At 36.4% G+C, this 25,412-nt stretch overlaps 2 long non-coding RNA genes across 2 annotated transcripts in view; both read right to left on the reverse strand.

The window, feature by feature from the left end:
* The window catches only part of LOC131553873 (uncharacterized), a 36,869-nt gene extending 33,256 nt beyond the window's left edge, over positions 1 to 3,613 (reverse strand). Inside the window, exon 1 of the long non-coding RNA XR_009274284.1 lies at positions 3,052 to 3,613. This is a non-coding gene — a long non-coding RNA (uncharacterized LOC131553873). The remainder of the gene's footprint in view (positions 1 to 3,051) is intronic.
* A 7,004-nt stretch (positions 3,614 to 10,617) lies between these two features.
* On the reverse strand, positions 10,618 to 15,069 carry LOC131553872 (uncharacterized). Its single transcript, XR_009274283.1, has 4 exons — positions 14,840 to 15,069; positions 14,096 to 14,223; positions 13,259 to 13,807; positions 10,618 to 11,578 (listed from the first exon to the last, which is right to left on the reverse strand). It is a non-coding gene; the product is annotated as an uncharacterized LOC131553872 (long non-coding RNA).
* Between the last annotated feature and the right edge of the window lie 10,343 nt (positions 15,070 to 25,412).

Genomic DNA, 25,412 nt, shown 5'->3' on the forward strand with positions numbered 1-25,412 from the left:
GTGGCACGCAGCTTGTGTTTTTTCACTGGCTGCGTGCTTTCATGTGTTTCATGTTTATGTGAACACGCGGCTTATGAGTCTTCTCACTAGCTGCGTGTTCTTGTCCTGTTTTGCACATGGCTAGTGATTTTGTTTTGCTTGCCATGTGCTTGTGTTTTTGTTTTGTATGAGCACATGGCTTGTTTGGTTCAATTGTCTTGACCCCACCTATCTTGTTACCTGATTATTGGTTAATTTGCCTCAGCTGTGTTATCTCGTCACCCTCCTCATTTGCTCCATGCCAACATGGCTGAAATCTCCCATTAGAAAGATGTCTGAGCAGTGAACATCAGTTTATATGTTCAGAATGTGAGTGGCCAGGGTGGCCTGCACTGTTTGACATTTGCCTGGGAGGGATATACACTCTAACATAAATAAATTAGTGGAAGTTGCAGGGAGAGTTGAACAATCTGCAGAGAATGGTTCAAAATTAATAGCTAGAGAGCACACCTTCACTTTTTGTTTTCTTTCTGAGCACCTAGTCGTGGTCTACATGAAATAGTTGGAATCCTTCAGGTTGTAATTCCTCATACAGTATGCAAAGAGTTCACAGAGGATTGAACGTTAGAAAGCCCTAATCCCAGCAACACTCCTCTGATTGTCTACTCTCCTTCTCCCTTTGTAACAACCTTTGTGCTTCTTCTTTGGGACAGTGAAGGTGACACTCTCTGCTGGTGATCTCAACAGGCAATGACAAAAAGAAAATCGAACCGAAGTGGAATCAGTGTTCCGGCACCTTCAAGTGAAAAAAGAAGATCCATTCCATATCTATTTAGAGAGTTTACTCCCTTAAAAACGCTCAAAAATGTATGAGTAATTTAAGGTAACTAATTGGACTTAATATGGGTAAAGGGTATAGTACTCACACAATAAATTCACATAGAACATTACTGTAAAATAAAAGGCTACACATTTCACCTTAAAACAACAATGTGCAGTGATGGTAGATACATCAGCAATTTTTTTTTTTTCTACAAATAGCATAGTTCTGACTATGCCTCTGTCATGCTTCATAATACATTTTGGTATTTTTATCTAGGCAGGTGCAATTTTTACATTATATCACTTAGTGACTGCTAGCATCCTTACTGATTATGCTATTATTTATTGCAACGTTTGAAATATGACTGCTTGCTTACAGCCAGGGCTCAGTTTGAGGGGGGATATGGAGGGATAGTGATTTGTTAAAATAAAAACAAACAAAAAAAACAATTAAAAAAAAAGCCTTCCTTCAGTAAAACCACCATCCGCCTTAGATTAATAATGTTGTGTAAACCACATCTCATCATGTAAATGAAATACAATTTTTTACGTATGATACTTTATGACCTAACTGCGTTTGGCCAATTAAAACTCAATTCGAGCTGTCCACAAGCTCAAGCAAATTTTCGTCATTTTTCACAGAAAATGGTTCAAACACAACTTTTGACATTCTTGAAAGAAAGACAACAGAACGTATGATATTTCCTTGATTCACAATCCCCTGACATAGCATTGAAGGTGTGCATTCACTGTGTGATTATGTCTATTAGAATTCAGTTAGAATGCCTTTATAATTAAAATAATACAAATATTAAAAAATACTCCTGTGTGAGTTCTTATTTTCAATATCTATCACACAAGCAAAAGTGCTTACCTGAATATCAGCACATATGCGTGATCGCTATTAATTTTATACAACAGTGCAGAGCAAAAGGGGTTTCAATCCTGAATTAATCTGTTTTCGAACGATTCAAATGAGCCAATGATTCAACGATACATTCATAAAAATAGTCACTTGTTTCATTTCTAATAGAATCAGCCATTTTGAATGAATCGCTTGATTTGAATTTGAATTTGAATAATTTAATTTAAAAAGGACTTGCTGCCAGTGGCAGATTTATTGTCAATTTCTTTAACCATGACAGGTCAAACCAGCCAAGGTACCAAAAAAAAAAAAAAAAAACATATTTACATGACATGTTATTCTCTACTGAGTTACACTTGTAGGTCACTTCAAGAAACCAAGCAGGGTTACACTGCAATATCTACTGAAAAGTAATGTATGAATGAACGAATTAACAAACAAATAAATAAAGTATTTGGTAACACTTTAGAATAGGGAGCACTTATTAACTATTAACTATGAATTTTCCCTCAATAAACTCCTAATTTGCTTCTTATTAATAGTTAGTAAGGTAGTTGTTAAGTTTAGGTATTGGGTAGCATTAGGGATGTAGAATAAGGTCATGTAGAATAAGGCATTAATATGTGCTTAATTACTACTAATAAATGGCTAATATTCTATTAATATGCATGCTAATGAGCAACTAGTTAAGAGACCCTAAAATTAAGTTTTATTTCATTTTATTTTGGAAGATAATAATATTTGTGTTTTGAGCGTTATCATCATCATTATTGTTATTAATAAGAGAATGATCATCACACAGGTTTGGATCAACATGAAGATCAATTTTAATGATGACAATTTAAATTTTTGGGTGAACTGTCCCTTTAAAGCAGCTTTGAAGTTGGTGTTTAAAGGGGTCATATAATGCCATTTTTGTACAAGCTAATATGATTCTTTAGGGTCTAAATTGAAAGTTTGTAATATACTTTAATTAAAAATTCTCATTAGTATTGTAAGAAAACACTCATTTTACCTGCTCAAAAACAGCTCTCTGTTCAGCACACCGTTTTAGTGCGTGTGTTTTTAAATGCTAGTGAGCTTTGCTCGCCCCGCCCCTCTGTTCTGTGGGGCGTTTTTGACACAACACACGTGGAGTGTTGCCTTGACAACAGTTGAGGGTATATTTTGAAGAATGGCAGCGGGAGTCTCTGAGGATACTGTGCAACCGTAACGTTTTGTTCATTATAAACGTGGGATTATTAATTATATTGAGAACGTCGTAAATAGAAAACATGCATGTACCCTGAATGTAAACATTAGCCACATACATCGTGAAGCGTGCTAGCGATTTGCAAAGATTAATATAAAGATTAATATAAAGGTTAATTAAACGTTACACTCACTTCTTCTGGAGGTTCAGCAGGAACACGAATAGTTGGTACCGATTCTTTTTTCAGGAGCAGCTTCTTAGCAAAACCAGCTTTATACTGACCTTCATTTATAAAGCAGTCTGGTGAAAAATGATTCCCGCAAACATGAAAACATTGACGTTGCTCGTGGGGAATATTCCCTTCAAAAGCAAAACTCAGCCACTGTGTCTTCAGCGGTTCGGACTTAGGAACATCAAAATGACTGCTGTGTTCATTATTGCACCCGAGAACAGAACACCACAATCGCTTAGACGCCATTCTGCTCATAGACAGCTCCAGCGTATATCAACAATGACGCGCGGACTATGATTGACAGCTCGCTCACGAGCAAGGGCGGGTCTGTGTTGAAACACTGCTGTCAATCAACCATCGTGGGAGGGGCGTCCGGAACGGCTTGATTTGAGACAGGGTAAAACAAATAAGGAGATTAAAAAAAAAACACTGGATGGATTTTTATCATTTTATGATGGTTGTGTACAGGCACTGCTAACACACATTTCAGTACAATCAACTTGTAAAAGTGCATGTACCATTATATGACCCCTTTAAACATAGAATAGACTACAATTTGTGTAATTAAACTTTTGTACCTTACAGTTCCTGAAATATTGCCCTTGTGACAACATCTCTGTCAGACAACTTGTCAGCCTTCCCTATATAGCTTAAAACTGTCCATCACTTTGACAGATCAGTCACTAGGACTCACTGTGAAGCAGTCACACAGTGCTGGATGTTTCTGTACATTCTACTATGACATTAAATTGTATATATATATATATATATATATATATATATATATATATATATATATATATATATATATATATATATATATATATATATATATATATTTTTTTTTTTTTTTTTTACTGAAACTGGCTGGATACTACAGACCACCTTCTATTTTCTGTGTTCAATTCATTTACAGCAGGTGTCCATGATGCCATCCAGTCCTGACAAGCAGCCAGACAGTGTTCTGCCGTCTGTGGGAAAGAAAATAATTAAACCATCTGTTTTATTCAGGTGAGTTGACTTTGATCAATCATAACACTACAGTTTGCTGAAAAAAATAATAAAAAATGGCTTGGACAAGCATGACCTTCAATGCTGGTCCGAGCTAACTTTTGCTGACCATTAAAAGCCTTGCTGGTTGGTTAAGAAACCTGGTGGGAACACCAACACAGCATGTTCATTTATAAAACACTGATATAGTATGTAAGTTTGTGCACTTAAGTGTTATTAGCAGAACACCTGAAGATTAGTGTCGCTGGGTAAAGTGCCTAGTCCCTGCATATTTCCTTTATCACCTGGGGGTAGAATGAGACATGGGACCTTCCGGCCAATGGACAAGCTGCCTGGGCCACAAATTGCTGACACTGTTCCATGACACTGGCATTTAATCTGCCAGCATGACGCCCAGCACCAGATCTATCCCTCCGACACAAGTTGTCCATTAGCTTCCCATGCCCTTAAGGTAAAATGACAGCAGTCGAGAAAAGCTAATGCAAGGTGCCAAAGTCAAGGTAATTTATGTGTGTTACTCACTTATCCTTTAAGCTTGAGAGCTTTCAGCCCAATAACATTTTCCCAACTAAAATCATATGCCAGGGAATATGCAGTAGAGAATTGAAGTAGCATATTCAGTGATTGGTATTAAACCAATGCTGTGAGACAGCAGTCACCACTTAGAAACGTAGTACTGGAGAAGTGAAAGAACATGGGCTTGTGAGAAGGAATGACTTATTAGTTGCGTCTGTTGATGAAATATTATGTCACAAATCATATTTGACTTTTTGAGTTATTTGACTTTTGAGACATGATCTATTATTAGCTTTGTTAATCTTAGAAGTACTTTAATAGTTGACCTCAAAAACAACAACAATAACAACAACAAAAGATCAGAATCAATGGTGTTTGACATTATTCAGGTTAAATCAGGTTTATATACAATACATCCAAGCAACTGAGATTTGAGAGCTACGACAGAGAGGAATTTTTTTGTTTTGTTTTTTTTTGGGAATAATGACTTAAATTCCAATATATTCATCATACGGAGTATGACTCAGATTATAGCATGAGTTGTACGGACTATTATGATACTTGTGGTTTTGTCTTTCATAGAGTTAAATGCCTGTCTATCCATCCATCCATCCCTCTCTCCATGTATTTATATATCAATCCATGCATCCAACTATCCATCCATCCACACTTTCTTCTTCCTTGAACAGACATTCATTAACGTTGAGATGCTGAAAAACTCCAGGAATTCTGTCATTACTCTTCTGTAATTACTGAATGCGGGCATTTTGACAAGCTAACATGGCTGCCTTAGAGGCACTATTATGGATGTGGTCACTAATTAAACATAAAAACGGTGACAATGTGCTGCCGTTAGGCCCATTAGTGGGTACCAGAGGGCCTCTTTCTCTTGAAAACTGATTAATTAAAATCCAAAACTCCAGATAATTGGCATCAGAGATGGTGCAGTTAACACCTTTGTCTCAGCGCTGCTAAGACAATTCATCCAACCAAGTTCATTTAAAACGCATCACATATTTTGTCGTGACCAAAAAAAAAAAAAAAAAACATTACGGCTGCATTCTAATGAGGGAGCAAAATACATACGGTAGCAACTTCCGAAAAGCCATTTGTTCTTTACTTGTGTATAAAATAAGCAGTGGTTTAATATTTTATTTCCAGTAGATGCGCTTGTGAAATATCTGTTTCAGAGAGTGCTGGAAAGTGTGAAGCGAGGACCTAATTGATTTTGTTGCTTAGAGAGGAAACGTCTTTTGGTAGAGTGGTTTTTCATGTGAAGGTATGCCTTCAGTCAGTGCAGGTAGGCTTCTCCGAACTCTAGCTGAGGCAAAGTGGTGATTCCCGCATGGATGAAACAAAATCACTGCAGTTGGGCACAGTCCTTATACAGCCACTGAGCAATTCCATTACAGGCTTATCAGAGAGGTGCTGCACTCAAATCCCAGAATCTCTGGTGAGGAAAATAAAGAGACAAGTTGCAGCTGTGATGTTTACAACAGGCTTTATTTGATCAATTGTTCAAGTGTCAAAATCTGAATTAAAGAAATTGCACTTGTGGTACATCTCATACAGCAACAACGGGGGTTGAAAATTTTGTCAAATTTAGCTTTCAACTTTTTTTCAAGTGATACGTTTTCTTCAGAAATTAGTGCCATCATTTGTGAGGATTCTCTGCTTTATCAATGTCTGCTGCTTTAGACAGCCTTGGAATTGTAAAGGCTATATGTACTCTTTGCAGGCAGACTGTCCTTGAAGGACTATGGTGGTCGTGCTCAGAATTCAAAGGTTTACTTTGAGAGAAAGAAGGGAGAGAGGGTGAAAAAGTAACAGCAGATTTTTTTTAGGTATATAGTAGGTATGTATAGTAGGATGCTTTTTTTTTTTTTTTAAGGTATTTATTTATTTATTTATTTTTTAGGTATATACTTGATCTTTAGGTATAGACAACACATCAGTAGTGTGTTCAGGTCTCACACCTGAGGAACATATAATGCATGTTCAGGGTTGCTTGAACACTCCCTAAGATTCTTAATACTTTAGTTTTTTTCTTACCCATAAGCATGTTTTGAGAGCACCATTTATTAAATATTTAGAAAACACCATGCCAAGTATAACAAAATATTCCACTCTTATTACAATTCTAAATGGGTATTAAACTAAATTTAAGCTGTAAAACCACCCTTGGGCGCTTTGCACTCATTGCAGGATTGGGTCGTGAGGTCAAGGAAGTACACATACTCACAAATCTCATTTATGTTAATGTCTTCTAGCACACCACACATAAAATAGCAGTTGTGACTCAAGCAACTAGAATAGAGAATAAGAGAAAACAAAAAAGATAATCTTTATTTTAGCATGTTTATGTGATATGTTATCATATGCTACATGCAAATTCATTGAACGAAAAACAACATACTCAAAATATAAAAGGGGGTCAAACTGAAGACACACAATGTTTCAGAAGAAGCAGTGCATAAAGGGAGGCCTCTTCGCAATCAAAACTAATGGCCTATTCCATCTCCCTGACTGCTGCTCGTCCTGCAGAAAAATCATATCGGCCACACGTGAGACAAATCTTAATCTCCTCTGACATCTTTGAAAGGGAAAGAAGGAAGTTGTTTTCATCGGCTCTATCAACCAGTGTAACAGGCTGTGGATTCTAACACAGTGGAACAGCAGAGGTAATGATCTGACTTCAGCATGCAAGACTGCTTTGGCTAAACACAATTTTGAGTATGTAATCAAATGTGATGTGACGGCAAACAAGTCAGATATTTATAAGAATCCTAATGTTGTGTTCTCTACGTTGACGTAAATTTATTCAGATGTATTCAAGCTTTTATTTATTTATTTACAAAAGTAAATTTAACAAAATCAATAGAATTTAAAGTAGACAGCTCATCTCAAGTGATTCGTCAAAAATACAGCATACATGTATTTAACATTTGTATCCTACACTTTTTTTTTTTTTTTCTACAAGGTCTCTTTGCAAGTGAAATGCCCCATCCTTTAATAACAGCCTCAGTGCAAAGTTTTCAAATGGAATAGATTTTAATTTTAAATGTAATTTTGTTCACTAGTATGATTCAGACCATGTTTATAACCTTCTTTAACTGGCCAGATGTGGCAGTAAGACTTAGATTCATGTTATTGGCTCCAAGTCAGCAAAATGCATCTGTCTGTGGCAAGACACAAATACTGCGTTGGCATTAACAAGAAGAGAGCAAAGAACATCTGCTCGCAAATGAATAAAACAGTGTTTTTACTGACCACTTTCTCAGTTTAGTAGCTCAAGTGAAATGGATGGACATTTTTAATGACATACTTGCTGTCAGCCTGCCATATTCAGTTACAGTGGCCACAAATGGCATGTGGACTGTGGTATGTGTTAGCCATATTAGTTAAAAAATTGAGAAGAGTGTTAAAGACACTAGTAGTGTACTCCCATCATTATAGTGAATATATTACTGATTTATATTAGTCTATGTGCATAGATTTGATCTTATGGTTTGCAAACTTACCTTATTTATTTATTTATTTTAATTTTTTGTAGAAATTGGGACATGTAAATGATTCCTTCATTGAAAAGAAAAGAATGGATGCATGCCAGAACTAACTGCACATTGTTCTTCTCCCTTCAGGCAGACGCTACAGTGCACTAGAACATCTAGGCATAAAAACTGTTTTTTCCCCCATGCCATCTCCAGCTTAAATAGCTAACACATGGATCATTACCGGTGTTCTGTAATTCATTCTCCATCTTTAATTATTGCCTCTTTCTCAAGTATTATGTAAATACACATACATATCTGTTTATTTATACAGCTGTATATAGAGTAAATAATGCACAAATCTGTACATAAATCTACTGTTCCAGACTCATACTTATTATTATTATTTTTATTATTTATTGTTAAGTCTTACTATTTATATGTTTTTTCATGTTCATGTCAGATGTGTGTGTATGCAACATGATCTCACAGAATTCCGTGTAAATTCCGCCGAAAATTCCGTGATGGGCTCACAGAAAAAATTCTGTGATGGGCTCACAGAAGTGATACCAATGTAAGTCAGTGACAGGCATCAGCCGTGCTCCACGCATGGAAACCCTTAGCATCAATATGCCGACGCGATACTGGGAAATTTATCGTCATCATTATTGTTCAGAACTGGGTAGGTTTAGGGTAGGGGTGGGTTCAGGTACTCCAGTGAAAGTATAACTGTATCGGAGTCACTCTTTTTACGTGGTCCGATGCAGCTCTGGTGTTGAACCAGTGAATCCGTGCATGGACCACGGCTGATGCCTTCTGTGAGCCCATCGCGGAATTTTCGGCGATTCCGTGATGCCACCACAGATTCGGATGGTTAATTAAGTCTGTGAACATTACACGGAATTATGTATGTATGTACCAGGAGCACCTTAAAAAAAAAAAACACAACAAATTCCTTGTGTGTTTGCGCACATCTGGCGAATAAATCTAATTCTGATTCTGATTCTGATTCTGACATTGCACAATCCAGTAGACTTATTATTTTAGATGACTAGGCCCATAATCTTGGCACACTAGCAACTTTTAGCACCTTTAGTCCAGCTCTACCTCCATAGGCAGGTCACTAACAGATTGGAGTCATTGTTGTAATGGTGTTGATGCATTAGTTTGCAGCACCAAAGCATAGAGTGATCCATCATGTTTGTCACTAGACTGATTAGTAAGTTTGCTAGTGCTTTCTAGAGGATCAGCCCTCTTCCCAAGAGGTCAAAATTGATCATAATCATCTTTTGTTAGACTAGATATGTGCTGAGTTCAGACCAACAGCTGTCCATCAAAATTATTTTACCCATTAAATGTAGGCTTATGCTAACGCTCCTAATGATAAGTATAGAGTTGCCACCTTCGATGTGGAAAAATAAGAGACAGATACCCAAAAACCCCAGAGGACAAATAAGCGCTCTAAGACAAACTGCACAGTTTGCCTTATACTCATTACCAGGGACAGGACTGACCCACTGATAGCTTGTCTCCCATTCAAGCCTGTACCTTCACAGCCTCCAGCATTTCTCAGATCAAACTATATTTGCAATGTGCAGCATGAGAGGTAGACAGAGAAAATCGTGGGTGAAAGAAGGACAAAACAAATGATAGACAAACTGGAGAAGCAGCAGCAGTTACTGAACTAATTTCAGCCATCCAGACCCTTAGATGTCAGCAAAAAGTTCACAATGTACTATAGGAACGGATAAGTGTCAAATTAATATAAATTAAAACTTACAGAATATACCTTGAAAGAATAAAGGTTAAGCAATCTCAGTAGCAAATTAATAGATTCAGATATTCTAATATATGCAATTAAGTAAACAAATTGTCCTTGAGGTCAAATGATTCATTGACATTTTTGCCTAACACAGAAAGCAATGAATATGTAAAAGTATATTTGGTTACACTTTATTTTGATAGTCCACTTTAGACATTCTACAAACTATAAGTAACTTTGTAACTACATGTCAACTAATTCTCATTAATTTGCAACTACATGTCTACTAACTCTCAGAGTAGACTGTTAGGGTAGGTTTAGGGTTAGTAAAATAAGCATATACTTGCAAAGTTTCTCATTGTCAGTATGTTGTATGTTGTGGACCCATCAAAATAAAGTGTTAAAAGTTATTAAGCTGACAGTCTACTAATACTCCAATGACTGCTAGTTGACATGTAGTTGCAAAGTTACTTATTGTTAGTAGAATGTCTAAAGTGGACTATCGAAATAAAGTGTTACTGAATATTTCAGCTAAAGCAACCACCTGAGATGTATCTTACCATGAATCTTTATTTGATTATGTGAAGAGAAGCAAAGCTACTGTACACTGTACTGTACACATTTCAAAGAGGTTTTACAGTAACTTACTGGCAACACTGTCATTTATTTGCATATAGATTTCATATAGATTTTATAATTTTTATATAGAATTCATTTTATTTTTACTCTACATAGGTACTACTGGCATTCAACTAAAACAGACAAAATAATTACAAAATATCAAAAGATTTATTTAAAACATTGCATGTATAACACTTAAAAATACAGTTTTCCAATGCTGGAACAGTGTATCTTCACCATTTCTCCTGTCTTAGTGTCACGAATCCGGTTTGTGGTCTTCCGTCCACTCGCCATCGGTGGTCGCCCTTCAATCATATTGACTGTTGCACCACACAGACTGTTGCATGTCTTATGACTGGTTTTATGCAGGATTTCCCTGGGCTTTAGGTGGGGCCCAACTAGGGATGATATGCAAAACCCATCTGGGTTCCATCTAAATATGGGTTGTAAGTGGGTTTGTCCACGGGTTCCATGTTGGCCCTGTGCAGCTTACCCATGTGGGTTTTATGCAGGATTTCCCTGGGTTTTAGGTGGGGCCCAACAAGAGATCATATGCAATACCCATCTGGGATCCATCTAAGTATGGGTTGTAAGTGGGTTTGTCCACGGGTTCCATGTTGGCCCCATGCAACTTATCCATGTGGGTTTTATGCAGGATTTCACTGGGTTTTAGGTGGGGCCCAACTAGGGATCATATGCAAAACCTATCTGGGTGTTAGGGTGGGCCCAACAAGACAATATGCTTAATTTCAAATTTATTGAAACTACCCATCATATTATGCTATATTCTGATACCTAATTGTTATAATTAATGTAACTGTTAAAGTTAACACACATTTTGAAACTGTATTTGAACCAGTGTTTACTGAAAGCTTTGAACATTTGCACAAGAAAAAAAAAAAAAAAACTGGGGACAGTTAGAAGCAGCAGCAACAATACATTTTTCAGTACTGCTTACACTGCAGACAGACATTTGTGCATTCTAGACACCCTCAGTCCTCCTCTGTCTCTTGTACCAATTTTGAGAGTTCCCCCTCAGCTTCTTGCCGGTTGACCTTTGACATCAGTGCAGTCTTCTAAAGAGCCTCTGCAAAACAAATATTTATTATTTTTTTTAGATATACAGCTATACGAGATAACATTAAATTAGCACTTTTGTGCTTAGGACTTTTTAAAATTTTTCAGGAAGATGATGTATGAGGATGCTGCCCTCCCCTACAGTAAGGAAAACAACAGAGTAAAAACCAAAGTGTTTATGCCATTCAACTTTTTTAGGATGCGTTTAGTAAATGTGAAATATTATGTTACTTACCATAAACATAACATACGGTTAAAATATCATATGAAATAACTTATACAAATGATAAGAAAAAACTTCAATTGGAATGGTAAATGTATTGGAATATCACTGGAAGGGCAAATTAATAGAGAATTACTGTTTATTTATTCAGACAATTCTGATTTCAATTTGTAATCATAAAATCAGGTTATAATGTATGCATATGCATTTTAGATATTTTTCTGTTAGGTAGTTTCTCATGTTCAGATTCTCTGACATGGACGGAATAGATCGACAAAATAATGCATAAAAGTTTTTTTTTTTTTTTTGTGAGGCACCATTGACCTCCACAGTATGAAAAAAATAATATGAAGTCCATGGTACCCCACAACCGTTTTCAAAATATCTTTTGTGTTGAGCAGAATAATGAAATTCATACAGGTTTGGAGCAACTTGAGGGTGATTAAATGATGACATAAGTTAGAGCTGCATGATTCTGGATGCATAGAGAATTCCAATTTTTTTAGTTTCAGACATCACGATTCTGAACAGACAACTAAAAATAAAATGTAATTTACTAGAAGTTCTGACAAAATGTTAATGGCTGCAGTCTATTTAAAATGTTTAATCTTGAATGAATAATAATTTTTAAAAAATGGTCTGAATGATTAAATCAGTGTTTCCAAACCTTTTTTGATATGTAAAAAATCAAATATTTCTGGAGAAACCTGAAAATGTGCGTCTGCCCCATCCAACCTGACAGAGCTTGAGAGGTGAAGAGATGAGAAGGATGGCAGATAATTGCCAAATGCTGATGAGCAAAGCTTGTCGCATCAAACAAAAACACTTGAGACTGTAAAGGTTCTTCAGCTAAATATTTAGTTAAGGGTATGAATACTTATGTCAGTTTTTTATTTTTAATACATTTACGAAGTTGTGACAATTCTGTTTTTGCTTTGTCAGTATGGTGTGTAGATTGATGTGGAAAAAAGTAATTTAAAGCAGTTTAACATAAGGCAGCAGCATAACAAAATGTGGATTTTTTTTCCGCAAGGCACTGTATATGTGTCCCCATATATTTCTAATATATGATAATATTTGTAGAGAAACATAACACTTTTAATCCAGAATCATAATTATACATTGTATTAAAGGGATATTTCATTCAAAAATGAAAATTCTGTCATCATTCACTCACCCTTATGTTGTTCCAAACGCTGGTAACTAGACAGTTAACAGGCCCCATTGATTTCCACAGTAATTTTATTTTTCCTACTACTGTATGGAAGTCAATGGCTACTATGAACTGTTTGGTTATCAACATTCTTCAAAATATCTTTTGTCTTCAACAGAAGAAAGAACTTCATACAGGTTTGAAAAAAAACATAAGGGTGCTGAAGGGTAAATGATGGTAGAACTTTCATTTTGGGGTGAACTGTCCCTTTAAGGAAACATCTCACATTTCACAAAAGGTCTGTGAATCCATACCAGAAGTGGCAGTGCAGTGTAGCAGATAAAGGACAATCCTCCTCCAAATGGCCAGTAATGAAGCTGTGGTCACAGGGGCTGGCGATGAGGTTGCTAGCGGGCGTTCTCACTACTGGTTGCCTTCACAGCGAATCAGGTTTCTTGCTGCTAAATAAAAACATTTGGGAGGCAAAAGACTAAATATAATATAAATATAAATTAAATCCGTACATACAAATATGAATGAGAAGCAGAGCCTACTTTTTTCCATTGTGTATGTTTATCTACGGCTGAGAGGAGAACGATCACATGAGCTCTACCGTCTTCCTTCCTATTGGCTATTGCTCCCGAAAGTCGCTCTTCATTTGCATAAAGTTGAATGATTCTGAACTTTGTCGCGTCGCTGGACACGCCACATCCGGTCGCCAACAGCCTCTGTCGCCGGAAATCGCCAGCTCTCCATTGAAATGAATGGGATCGTGTTGCTTTGTCGTTGCGTGTCGCTTGTAGTGTGAACGGGGCTTCAGCTGGATCCTTGGTGAATCTGGAGTAGGATGGGGCTGACGAGTCCTTAAAAAGAATGATTTGTTATTTTAATTTTTTTAACCATTCCTTTAAACAATCTTAAAATGTAATTAAATTGTACTGCCATTTGCCATTATGCTTTGAAACTGTTAGTGATGATTGAAAATTTAAACATAAACCTAATGCATGACAATCTCATCAGAAAAATGTGAATCCCCAAAAGAAAGACAAAGAGGATTCACAAAAATGGACCCTTTCCATAGATATCATAGCAAGGTAAACACAACTGTAGCTTAAACAAAAAGCCAATTTGTACACCACAATCAAACCTACCTTCAAATAATTTTCCCTGCAGCTGCATTTATCCTGATAAGACACATCTGAAGGTTGTGATGTTCCCCAGTGAATGAAATAAAGGACTGATGATGGTGACAAGTTCTATTTCTCTTTCTTTGTGCCACCTCAGAGGAAGAAAGACAACAGGAGGAAAAAAAGTTACTCACATTTTCTATCACCAGTGGGGAAATGTCTTACAAATGTACTTATAATGATTAGAATCATACTTAATACTACAGATATTAATCCCAATGTGAGGTCTAGAAACAGTTAAAACTGAATAACATCTTACTGTAGTCTCTGTGTTGGGTGCCTGTTTTCCCTGAAAAACGTGTGCTTGATTTAAAATGTAAACCAATATCTTATCATTAGCAGTTATCAATATTTGAAGTCATATTAAAATATTAAAAATTACTCAGAAACGGTCATCGACACAACATATATAACATTTCTCAACTATCCTATAGATTCCAGTGTTTCTGAGTGTAAATTGTTTTCTCATTCACTTTACTTATTCCGATGCTCCTTTACTTCTCACGAGTTTGAGTTTTAAACTAATTTAGCTGACATTAATACAAACACACAGCAAACTCAGACGCTGCATTGAAATACATAATTTACTAGCCAGCGCTAATACGCTAATCCCAATTATAGACTCTCACTTTGATTTCTTCTCACTCACATAAATTATGGACACAAAACATAACTTTACTATGGTTTGACTGAAAAATGTTTTGTTACCTGATATCGCCATGTTTGCAGGACCACATCCAGTCTGCCCCTTCCTCTGTGTTCACACTCCAGCTTCTGTTCTCCATTGACATGCCACAACTCAAATTAATAAGACTTTAACAGGCACATAACCGGAACTGACCGAGTAATCTCGCAATCAAGCACATCACCAAACTGACGTATTTTCAAATGTACTAGTAAGAAGGCGCGCACTTTTGTCATTGGCCAGTTTCATGGATGACAGTCAGATTAACCAATCATGATGAAAGCAACCAGGTGAAACAACCAATTGCAATTGTTTCAGAGTGGTAACGAAAGTAAAGAGTTTTTTTTTTTTTTTTTATTATTATTAAAGAAACATGTGCATTGTTTTATTTTTTAGGCTGTATTATTTGATAAATTGGTCAAATAGTGTTCTGATGACAGTGTATGAATAAAAGTTCAATAATGCATGGTAAACTGTAGGCACACACACACAAAATTGTAAATACACACAAAATCTCACTGCTCTTTTGAGATTAAAACTGCATCCATTATAATTATTGTTACTAATGATAATAATTATATTTGTACATTTACATTTGGATTTTTGAAGAGGTGTTTTGATCAAAATATCATAAAATGCTAATAAATAATATATTAATAATATTCAAGGCAGATATTTCTTGTTAAGGACATGACATTGATTCAACAGATATTTTAATTGTCTTTTTTTTTTTTGTAATGATTTGTTTTTGTTAAAATCATTTTTCAATGATTTGGCAATAAACTTTATATCAACATTGTGTCAACGTTAAAACAGCAACTGACATTATTTCAATCATATTTCAACTTTGAAGGTCGGTCATGTGCTGACTAGACTGAAAAGAAAAGTCTGTACTGTTGGTCCAAAAAGAAAACTCAACACAAAACACAATATGCTAACTGAATGAAAGGGCACTTCATTCTGAACTCCTGTATCATGCTGCAAATACAATTTCTGGATTTACATTGGATTTTCCCATCAGAAACATGAATTTCCATTCTATCTTTCTTCGCTTGGGCTATTTCATTATCTGTTACTAACCAACTGACCATAAAACTCTGGAGTACTTCTGTGGAATCAGGCAGCTGTTGCTAGGGGTTTGAGTTCTGCATCTCAAAGCCACTATAATCCCATTATTTTGATAGATAATTAGCCTTCTGTAACCCATTCGTCATATTGCACAATGACCATTTTCTGGATATTTTCAACCATTTAGATTTTGAAATAAATATATGGAGATAAGCATGTGCTTTGCAGGCCATTGCTGATGGCACACTGGGTTTAATTTAATTTGTATATAGGGCTCTTCAACTCCTGACTCGATCATGAACTCTTCCAACAATCCTAAATGTACTGTTGAGTTTAGTTCTGTCTCTAACCAAACACACCAAACAAGCTAATCACAGTGTTCAAAATTATTTGTGAATTAGAGACAGGTGTGTTTGTTGAAATTAAAGTATGCTATACACCGGCCCTCCAGGTCTGGAGTTGCCTTTTCACCTTAGCCCCGCCCCTTTTTAGTGCTGTGTTTGCCATCTTCTGTGATCGGACAGATTTATAAATGAACCGCTTGTTTTAAAATCTTCCTGGTCTACTGACATTTGTCAAGACATTTGCTTTAAACATTACAATGTTTACGCTAACTTTCGTTAACTCTACAATACATAAAACCACTTTACCAGCTAAATAACTTAGACAGCGATGCCATAGAAATATACAGAGCTACCGCACAAGTTCAAAGACAATATTCTGAAGATGGTGACGTGCTTGTTTCTCTGGAGAATAAAGTCAATACTGTACTCACATAGATCCCAAACACACTGCCAATCTGTACCTATTTGTGTACAGCCTAGGGCCCATGTAGTCAGCCTATATAGGACTGATTATGTTTGCTCATGTCTTATCCAGAATGCTTATGTCTTACCCAAGAGGGCCCCATATTAGTGATCTTCGATAGTTCGGATCTTACTGACTCTTTCCTTTGATCTCGTTCATCAAAATGAACAAATCTTTATTCAAGTCATTTCAATCATTTAAGTGGTGTTAAATATTATATTTTTACCAGCCAAATTCCCGAACACATCCACCTACACAATCTTGATCATATTCCAAATTACGAAATCATTATAATGCAGCCAAATATACTTTATGGGGAAGATAAATAATTCCTTTACCTTCAAAGTCTTTCATTCATTTGTCACATGACAGACATAATGAACAGATCATTCATGAATGACCCATCACTACCCCATATGTATTTCCCCATTCACAACCCATACAGAGATTACCCATGTGGGTACTACCTTAAGCCCATGTAGCCAACCTATATGGGACTGATTGTGTTTGCCCATGTCTGACCCATATAGTTTGGCAAAGAGGGCTCCGTACGTGTTTCCCCATTCAGAACCCATATAGAGTTTGCCTTTGTGGGTACTACCTTGGGCCAGTGTAGCCAACCTATATGGGACTGATTGTGTTTGCCCATGTCTGACCCATATAGTTTGGCAAAGAGGGCTCCGTACGTGTTTCCCCATTCAGAACCCATATAGAGTTTGCCTATGTGGGTGCTACCTTGGGCCAGTGTAGGCAATCTATATGGGAATGATTGTGTTTGCCCATGTTTTACCCATATGGTTTGGCAAAGAGGGCCCCATATGTTTTTCCCCATCAGAACCCATATAGAGGTTGCCTTTGTGTGTACTATCTTGGGCCAGTGTAGGAAATCTATATGGGAATGATTGTGTTTGCCCATGTTTTACCCATATGGTTTGACCAAGAGGGCCCCATATGTGTTTCCCCATTCTGAACCCATATAGACGTTGCCTATGTGGGCTTTACCTTGGGCCAGTGTAGGCAGACTATATGGGATTGATTGTATTTGCCCACGTCTAACCCATTGGTTAAACCCATATGGGCCCCATTTGTGTTGCCCATTTCGAGCCCATGCACTCATTTCCCATTTGTGACCCAACTAGGACCCACATAGGGAGCCCATCTGTTTTTGACCATGTGGGACCTACTTAGCTGACCCAAGTGGGCCCCAGATAAGATGCCCATTTTGGGACCATGCCCACTTGGTACCCATGTAGACCCAGCATAAACCATGTGGGGCCCACATATACATGTTGGCTGGGGTCACGCCTAGTTTTGTGCCTGATTTCCTGTTTCCTGATTCTCACCTTTGTATCTTGGATTAATCCTTTGCCTTGCTGTTTTTGGATTTTGTTTGTACCTCGCCTGGATTATAGTCTTGCCCTGTTGGATTATGTTCGCCGTCGATTGACCCTCGCTTGTTTTCCGGACTGCTCTTGTCTTGTCTTCTACATACCTGTTTGCCATTGTCTGACCTATGCTTGATTGTGACCACATCTGTCAATAAAAGCTTGCGCATGGATCCGCACGCCTCACGTCTCGTTCACTCCATTACACTTAGGACCTTTTGCAGTGCATTATATTGTATCCTCTGGATTTAACTTCACAAAGAATCTTCAGGTAACAGAAACATAATAGGGAAAAAAGACAAGGGGCCTCATTTATAAAATGCTGCGCAGAAACCATCCTAAATTTGATCTTACGATCATTTCTTAGATTTGCGTACGAGCGATTCATAGAATGAACGTACGAACAGAAATTGCGCATACGCGTCTCTTTCAGATGTGAAATCTATGAATCGCAAATGATCTTAAACTTGCGCACAATTGAATGGTTTCAACTCTCTGCCTTGTAAACGACTCCTAATTAATTTCATTAACATATAAAATATCACCAATCATCATAATTTAGAACAGCGAGCTGCAAGAGCTAACATTTTCAAAAACCTGCAATACTCTGACAATAAAAAGTGTGTACGTCTGCTCAGACCCTGACATGAAGCTAAGCACTTTTCCACGTCAAAGACAGTTTTTATAAATATGAGCACTGGCGTGGATTTAAGCGTACCCACACTCTAAGATCAAATCTGTGCATACGCACACTTTATAAATGAGGCTCCAGCAGCCAAAGAATACATAGCTGTAAGATATCAGAGAGCGAATCAGACAAATTAAGATTTGATCAGATTGGTGTTGAACAACCCAAAGAGCCAAATTCCACAGAGAGGCCCCAGATAACAAGACAACGTCATAAATCTGTCCACGATTTATGAACTGTACAAAACATGCTTGGCACATCACTCTGGAGCCAAAGCAAAACAAATAAATTAATTGGCTCTTTATTAGCCGTTATCAAGAATCATGAATGCCTTTATATAATGAATGCTGTTATAATGAATCATGAAGACAACGGGAAATATATAATTCACCACATGTACAACTGTAATAAAACATTGCCGGATTCATGTTCATCAGTTAAGGATAAAACTAAATATGGTCTTTAGTTGCACTGACTAGACTTTTAATTTTGAAAATGTTGCTAAATGTGGAAGAAACATAGTAATAGTATTTTTGTAGAAATCTTGCCACGGGCACTTTTTTTTCCAGTGAGCCTGGTTTGATAGAAGTAATGGTTACACTTTATTTTGATAGTCCACTTTAGACATTCTACTAACTATAAGTAACTTTGTAACTACATGGCAACTACATGCCAACTAATTCTCATTAATTTGCAACTGCATGTATACTAACTCTCAGTAGGGTAGGTTTAGGGTTAGTAGAATAAGATGACATATACTTGCAAAGTTTCTCATAGTCAGTATGTTGTATGTTGTGGACTCATCAAAATAAAGTGTTAGAAGATATTAAGCAGATAGTCTACTAATACTCTAATGACTGCTAGTTGACATGTAGTTGCAAAGTAACTTACTGTTAGTAGAATGTCTAAAGTGGACTATCAAAATAAAGTATTACCGAAGTAATTTTCAAGCTTTTCAGAGCCCTACAAAAACAGCTGCATCTAACAGTGAGATACAATATTAGCAATTTAGAAGTTGCTTGCAAACCTTTTTATTTAGTCCAAATACATGAATGATTTTAAATGGTGTTCATTCAAAGTGATCACTGCTATCTAGCCAAACCCCGAGCCATTGTATGAAGCAGCTGGGCAGACTATGAATACCACAATCAAATTAACTCCCCAAATTTCCCTGATGTATTGAGCATGACTTACATTATTTAAAAAACAGTCAGTAACTAAGGTGCGAGGTAAAGCGACAAAAGTCAAATTATCTAAATTGAGATAAATGCTTAGCTTCACAAAATTCAGCTGTAAACGTGAGTAAGATTATGAGTAGCTGTGTCAGTGTTGACTATAATTAGGGTTATTGGGCTTCTGAGCCCCTGAGCAATTAACAAAGTTATATGCTCCGATGAGTCATCTTTCTCTCCATTACCTGTGTCCAAATGGGTTTACTTTTACAGAAAGCCAAGCATGCCTTCAATCCACATGCCAATTGTAAAACATGGTAGGGCATCTGTAATGGAGTGGGCAGGAGTCATCAGGTGTGTTGTTTGCTCTAATGGCCACAGAATATTAGACATTTTCCCAGAACAGGAACAGAAAATTCATTTGATTTCAGGAATTACAATGACTCCATATATACAGTTAAATCTGAAAGCATTTTCCTGAACAGCAGGATGAAGTCACTGACTTCTTATAGCAATACCAGGACTGTTACACCTTTATTGGTAGTTCTTCTCTGAAAGAGAACCCGACAGCTTCCTTCTCAAAGAGTTTCTTGTTTTTAGTTATTGTCTTGGAGCTCATCTATATGCTAATGTGCCACCAAAAGATATCGCAGATATACATGTTAAACTGTACAGCACTTTCCCTCAAGTATAACAGACTGAAAACTAAGAACTAGTGGCTATTTCAAATAAAAGAGCAAGCCTATGAATATGTCCCGCCCTAACTTTCGTCAACAAAGGAAAGAAAACTGTTCTTGTTTAGATATTCTAATCAATCTTGTCAAGTGCAATAATAATGTAATAATCGGTAACACTTTATTTTTAGGACCAATTATCACCATTACCTAGTTGTTTAATTGGCATGCATATTACTATCATATTGGCTATTCATTAGTGCTTATGAAGCACACATTAATTATTTTGCATGACCATATTTTAGATCGCTTAATACTACTCACACCTAAACTTAACAATTACCTTACTTAACTATTATTAAGCATCAAATTAGGAGTTTATTGAGGCAAAATCCACAGTCAGATTGAACCACTGATGGCAGATGGACTATTTTAACTATGTTTTTTATACTTTTCCGGGCCTTTACATTGGAATTTACTTGGCAGTCAATGGGACAATCACAAACCTCTCGGTTTTCATCCAAAATATCTTAAATTGTGTTCCGAAGACGAACAAAGCTTCTACAGGTTTGGAACGACATAGGGGTACGTGATTAATGACAAAATTTTCATTTTGGGGTGGAATAACCCTTTAATAGTTAATAGTGAGAATTGGTTCCCAAACTAAAGTGTGTGCCAATCATCTTTTTTCCAAGAAGATCAGAACATTCTAATTCCCTGTAAATGCCTGACATATTACCATATTATTAGTTTATTTCTTTTGTTTTGTTCCTGTATCTTTATATACTCAATTAACAGTATCATTTAACATGGGCATCTTGCATAATTATCATCTCTCTATTTCTGATAATTGTCAAAAACAAGTGTTTGGTGCTTGCTCATTTTCTGTGTTATTAAAGACGCATTTGCTATCAACAATGTTTACTAAGAAAAGGTTATTACTGCCTCAAAAACAAAACAGCTTCCTTGCGGATAATGGCACAGGAAAAGGTCATTGGATATTACAAAATGAGACATTTATATCTCTCCAACAAATCACTCTGGTTTTGTTTTGCCCATGCAGTGAAGTGTTGGCCAGTGGCCAACACTTCATCTGGTGGTGATGACCACAACTACTAAAGTTGCATGCATTTTTAATTAACTTTACAAAACACTTGCAAAAAAAAAAAAATTAAATTAAGTCAGCTCTTGCCCTGCATCAGTGCTGCATTAAGGTAATGTCCTTCGAATGAGTGTATCATGGTCTACACACCATTCTAATCACATCTGTGGTCAAGCAAGCCACCTCCATGCGACAAGGCCAGCCTTTTATAGCTGCCTGACTCTGGTGCCAACCTATGGAACAACCAACTTGAGACAAGCAAGACTTATGTAAAGGCATTACCGACCCCGATATCCTTGCAGGGGACGTAAGAAGTCTGGAGGCGGCAAACAAACCTGATTAATACCACTTTCTCAAGTCTCCCTTAATAAATTCTCTCCATCATCATGAAAGGCTGGCCAAAGTGTATCCAGCCATTTGCAAATCTCATTCATTTTATCTGTTCACAGCAAGGAGATGCAAACAGCAAGCCAACTGGCCTCTTTTTTTATCCGGGGCAACAGTTCTACTTACGGCTTCCTCCACAAATACAACACTAATGCCATTAGCCAAGCGGAAAAGGAGAACAAATGTGTGTTCTGCAGCAAGGGAAGGCAAAATTGACAAAAATGAACAGCCCTGTTCCCCAACAGAATGGTAAGAAATTTGATATTAGCACATTTCAAGCATGGGATATTTCATTACAGAGACCAGTAGGCATTAGAACCAACATGTTTGTGAATGTGAAAATTTCTTTAATCTAATGCTCATGTTGTTTTTTTCTAAGTCTCAGTTTCAAGACTGAAAGATTCTAACTCATGTCATTACTGTCTTTTCTGAGAAATCTGCTTATTAGTATTTAATGCTGCATCCTTTAGAGCAAAGGTCACTAATTAGCAGCAATGTGGCCCAAATCCAGATTCAAGGTTGGTTTCACCTGGAGAGTAAGACATTATCGCAAATTAGATTTTTATTTTTATTTGTTTTATTTTTTAAACATATAAGCATATTTTTCTACGCAGAGAACCTGAAGCAGCACATACCATGAAGGTGTGGGTTTCATGTCAACTGAAACCAGTGAAGGAGTTCAGTGCACCTGCTGTTTTTTATTAATGCACAGTGGACAGAAAAAAAAAAAAAAATGATCATGTGACAGTGAGATACTATTAGATTTGTCTACTTTTGTTGGTCAATCCACACAATCTCACTCACTTATAATGCAACATCAGCACCGTTTTCTTTTTTCTTTTTTTTCTTTTGTGTAACACATCCAATTTGATTTAGTCACTAAATGACTGTTAAGATACCATTTTATTTCCAGTAAAGATGTGAATGTATTGTAAAGAATCAAAGAATCAATGCTATAAAAATGCAAAAATTAAACAAAATCTATTTAAATGAATTTATTTTTCTTCACTGGACAAATCAGTCTCAGAATAAAGCCTTTTTTAAAAGGATTTCTTTCTTTCTTTCTGTCTTATTCATGCAAACCTAACAATGCTGATGGACGGCTTCTGAAAATGTAGCATTGCCAGTGGCAGTGTATATTATTAGTTTAAAATCATGTTCACGTCCAGCAATTATGAAACTCAATATATTTGCACCTTTAAACCACTTTAAATAAAGTAATGTTTATAAAAAGAGCAATGTTCCGCTGAGCCAGAGTGTTTACACTTTTTGAGCATTCAACTTTCAAATGTTTTAGTTATTGTTGTCTCTGCATATTAAGCTATGATATAAGAAAGTATTTTAACACTGAAAAAAAATAAATAAATAAAAAATAGAAAATCAGCTAAAGGCAAGACGAGTCACAACTAAACACAGTAAAATGCTAACTCATTTTCAAAGATTTTATATACAAGACAGAAGCGCAGACACTCAATATACACTTAAAAGATGTTTCCTGTTGTCATTCATCTATGAGAACAGATTGAATTTAAAACTCAGTCTATATCTCTCACACTTCAAAGCACAACAAATTGCCTGAGTGAGCATCTCGCCTTAACAACAAGCATTAAGAGGAGCAGAGGAGGCTGACAGCACTTTCACGACATCACAGAGTCAGAGTTCGTTTGCCACAGGAATGCTAGAGGATATACTTGACACACTTATTGTACCATAATCTGCATGCCATCTTTGATTAAGTTGTTTTCCCTCGGCTCTTAAATTGAGACTGAAATGTTGGCCTGTACGTACCGCCCTCCCCTGTGTCTTTGAAAACGATGTCGATAGCAGAAACTGCGTCATAATTTATGAAACGCCTGTCTGAATACTGTATGAGAATCGCAACACGTTACTTGGCACTCTGCATTCAGAGGCTTGGGCGAGCGATACGCCGTAATCGGGTGACAACCCGACTTTAGAGCGAGTGAGGTGCGCTCGGAATCTGGAGGGAATGCAAACGCACACCTCGTGCCTGAGCACTTGTGGATGGCATAAGCAACCTTGTGGAAAACTGAGTAAATAACTCGAGATTTACCTCTTCAAACAAATTGAATTCAAGATGCACTCAAAACACTTCACTAGTCAAATGTGAAGAAATGATTTTTGGAATGCTTAAAGGGATAATTCGCCCAAAGATGAAAATACTGTCATCATTTACTCACTCTCATGTTGTTTCAGACCCGTTTGGTTTACAATATGTATAATTATATTTTATTATAAATATTTATTAATTATTATGTATAATTAAATAATTATATTTTATTTAGCACCTGCACTTTATTGCTTTTTTTTTTTTTTTTTGGTTTTGGTTGCTTCTATTGTCCTCATTTGTAAGTCGCTTTGGCAAAAAGCATCTGCTAAATTAATAAATGTAATGTTAATGTAATAATGTAATGCTGAAGAATGAACAGGCCACTCTTTCCCAGTATAATAAAACTGAAATTAATAGGGGCTAAAAATAAGTGCCCTAAAAGTTGTCCTGACTATATTCTTCTATATCCCAAGTCTTCTGAAGTCATATAATGTCACTTATTATGAGAAACAGACCCAAATTCATAGGTTGTTATCCACTTTTCCTGTTATTTCACAGTCTTTTCTTCCACTGTAGCTCTCATATATGCTTCGTTCTTATTAAAATTAACTTTTTGGTAACTTTTGAAGTGGATATGCTGGATTCATTTTGAAGCCCTTTAAGGCTATAATGTTTCTCTTTTGTGAAGCCAAAGCAATTTTTCCCTACCTTGATGTTCTTTAAACATGATAAATGTCCACTAAATAGTCCAGCTCATGAGGTTTGGTTGTTTAAAAGAAGAACAATCAGGACAGAAACACCTTTCTATAGTCGAGTGGTGAGTCATGCACATATTTTGTAGCAGTTTTATTTTTATTTATCTTTCCCCCTCAAATATATAATAAAAAAAATCTGAAATGGTAATTAATGCCGAAATGTTTCAGCGTTGTTTGTTTGGACAGGACAGTTGTGTGAATTTGCCAAATGGGTTTGTCTCCTTAATATTTTGGAAAAGCAAAATGCAAAGCACCTTATTTTAGTGTGGAGCAATACAACAATATTATTTCAATAAAACATTTGTTGGAATAAAATTAAACCTTGCAGATAATATCCCAGCATGAGAGTTTTGTTTGGTGAAAATACTATTGTAAACATTTCACATTTCTCATAAACGCTGTCGTAGCTATGCACACAAAACATTCGTTTTCATTATAAATGCAAAGATAAATAAATAAATAAATAATTGCATGTACAAATCCATCATTT

The sequence above is a fragment of the Onychostoma macrolepis genome, chromosome 14 (genome assembly GCF_012432095.1).
Source record: "Onychostoma macrolepis isolate SWU-2019 chromosome 14, ASM1243209v1, whole genome shotgun sequence".
Lineage (NCBI taxonomy): Eukaryota > Metazoa > Chordata > Actinopteri > Cypriniformes > Cyprinidae > Onychostoma > Onychostoma macrolepis.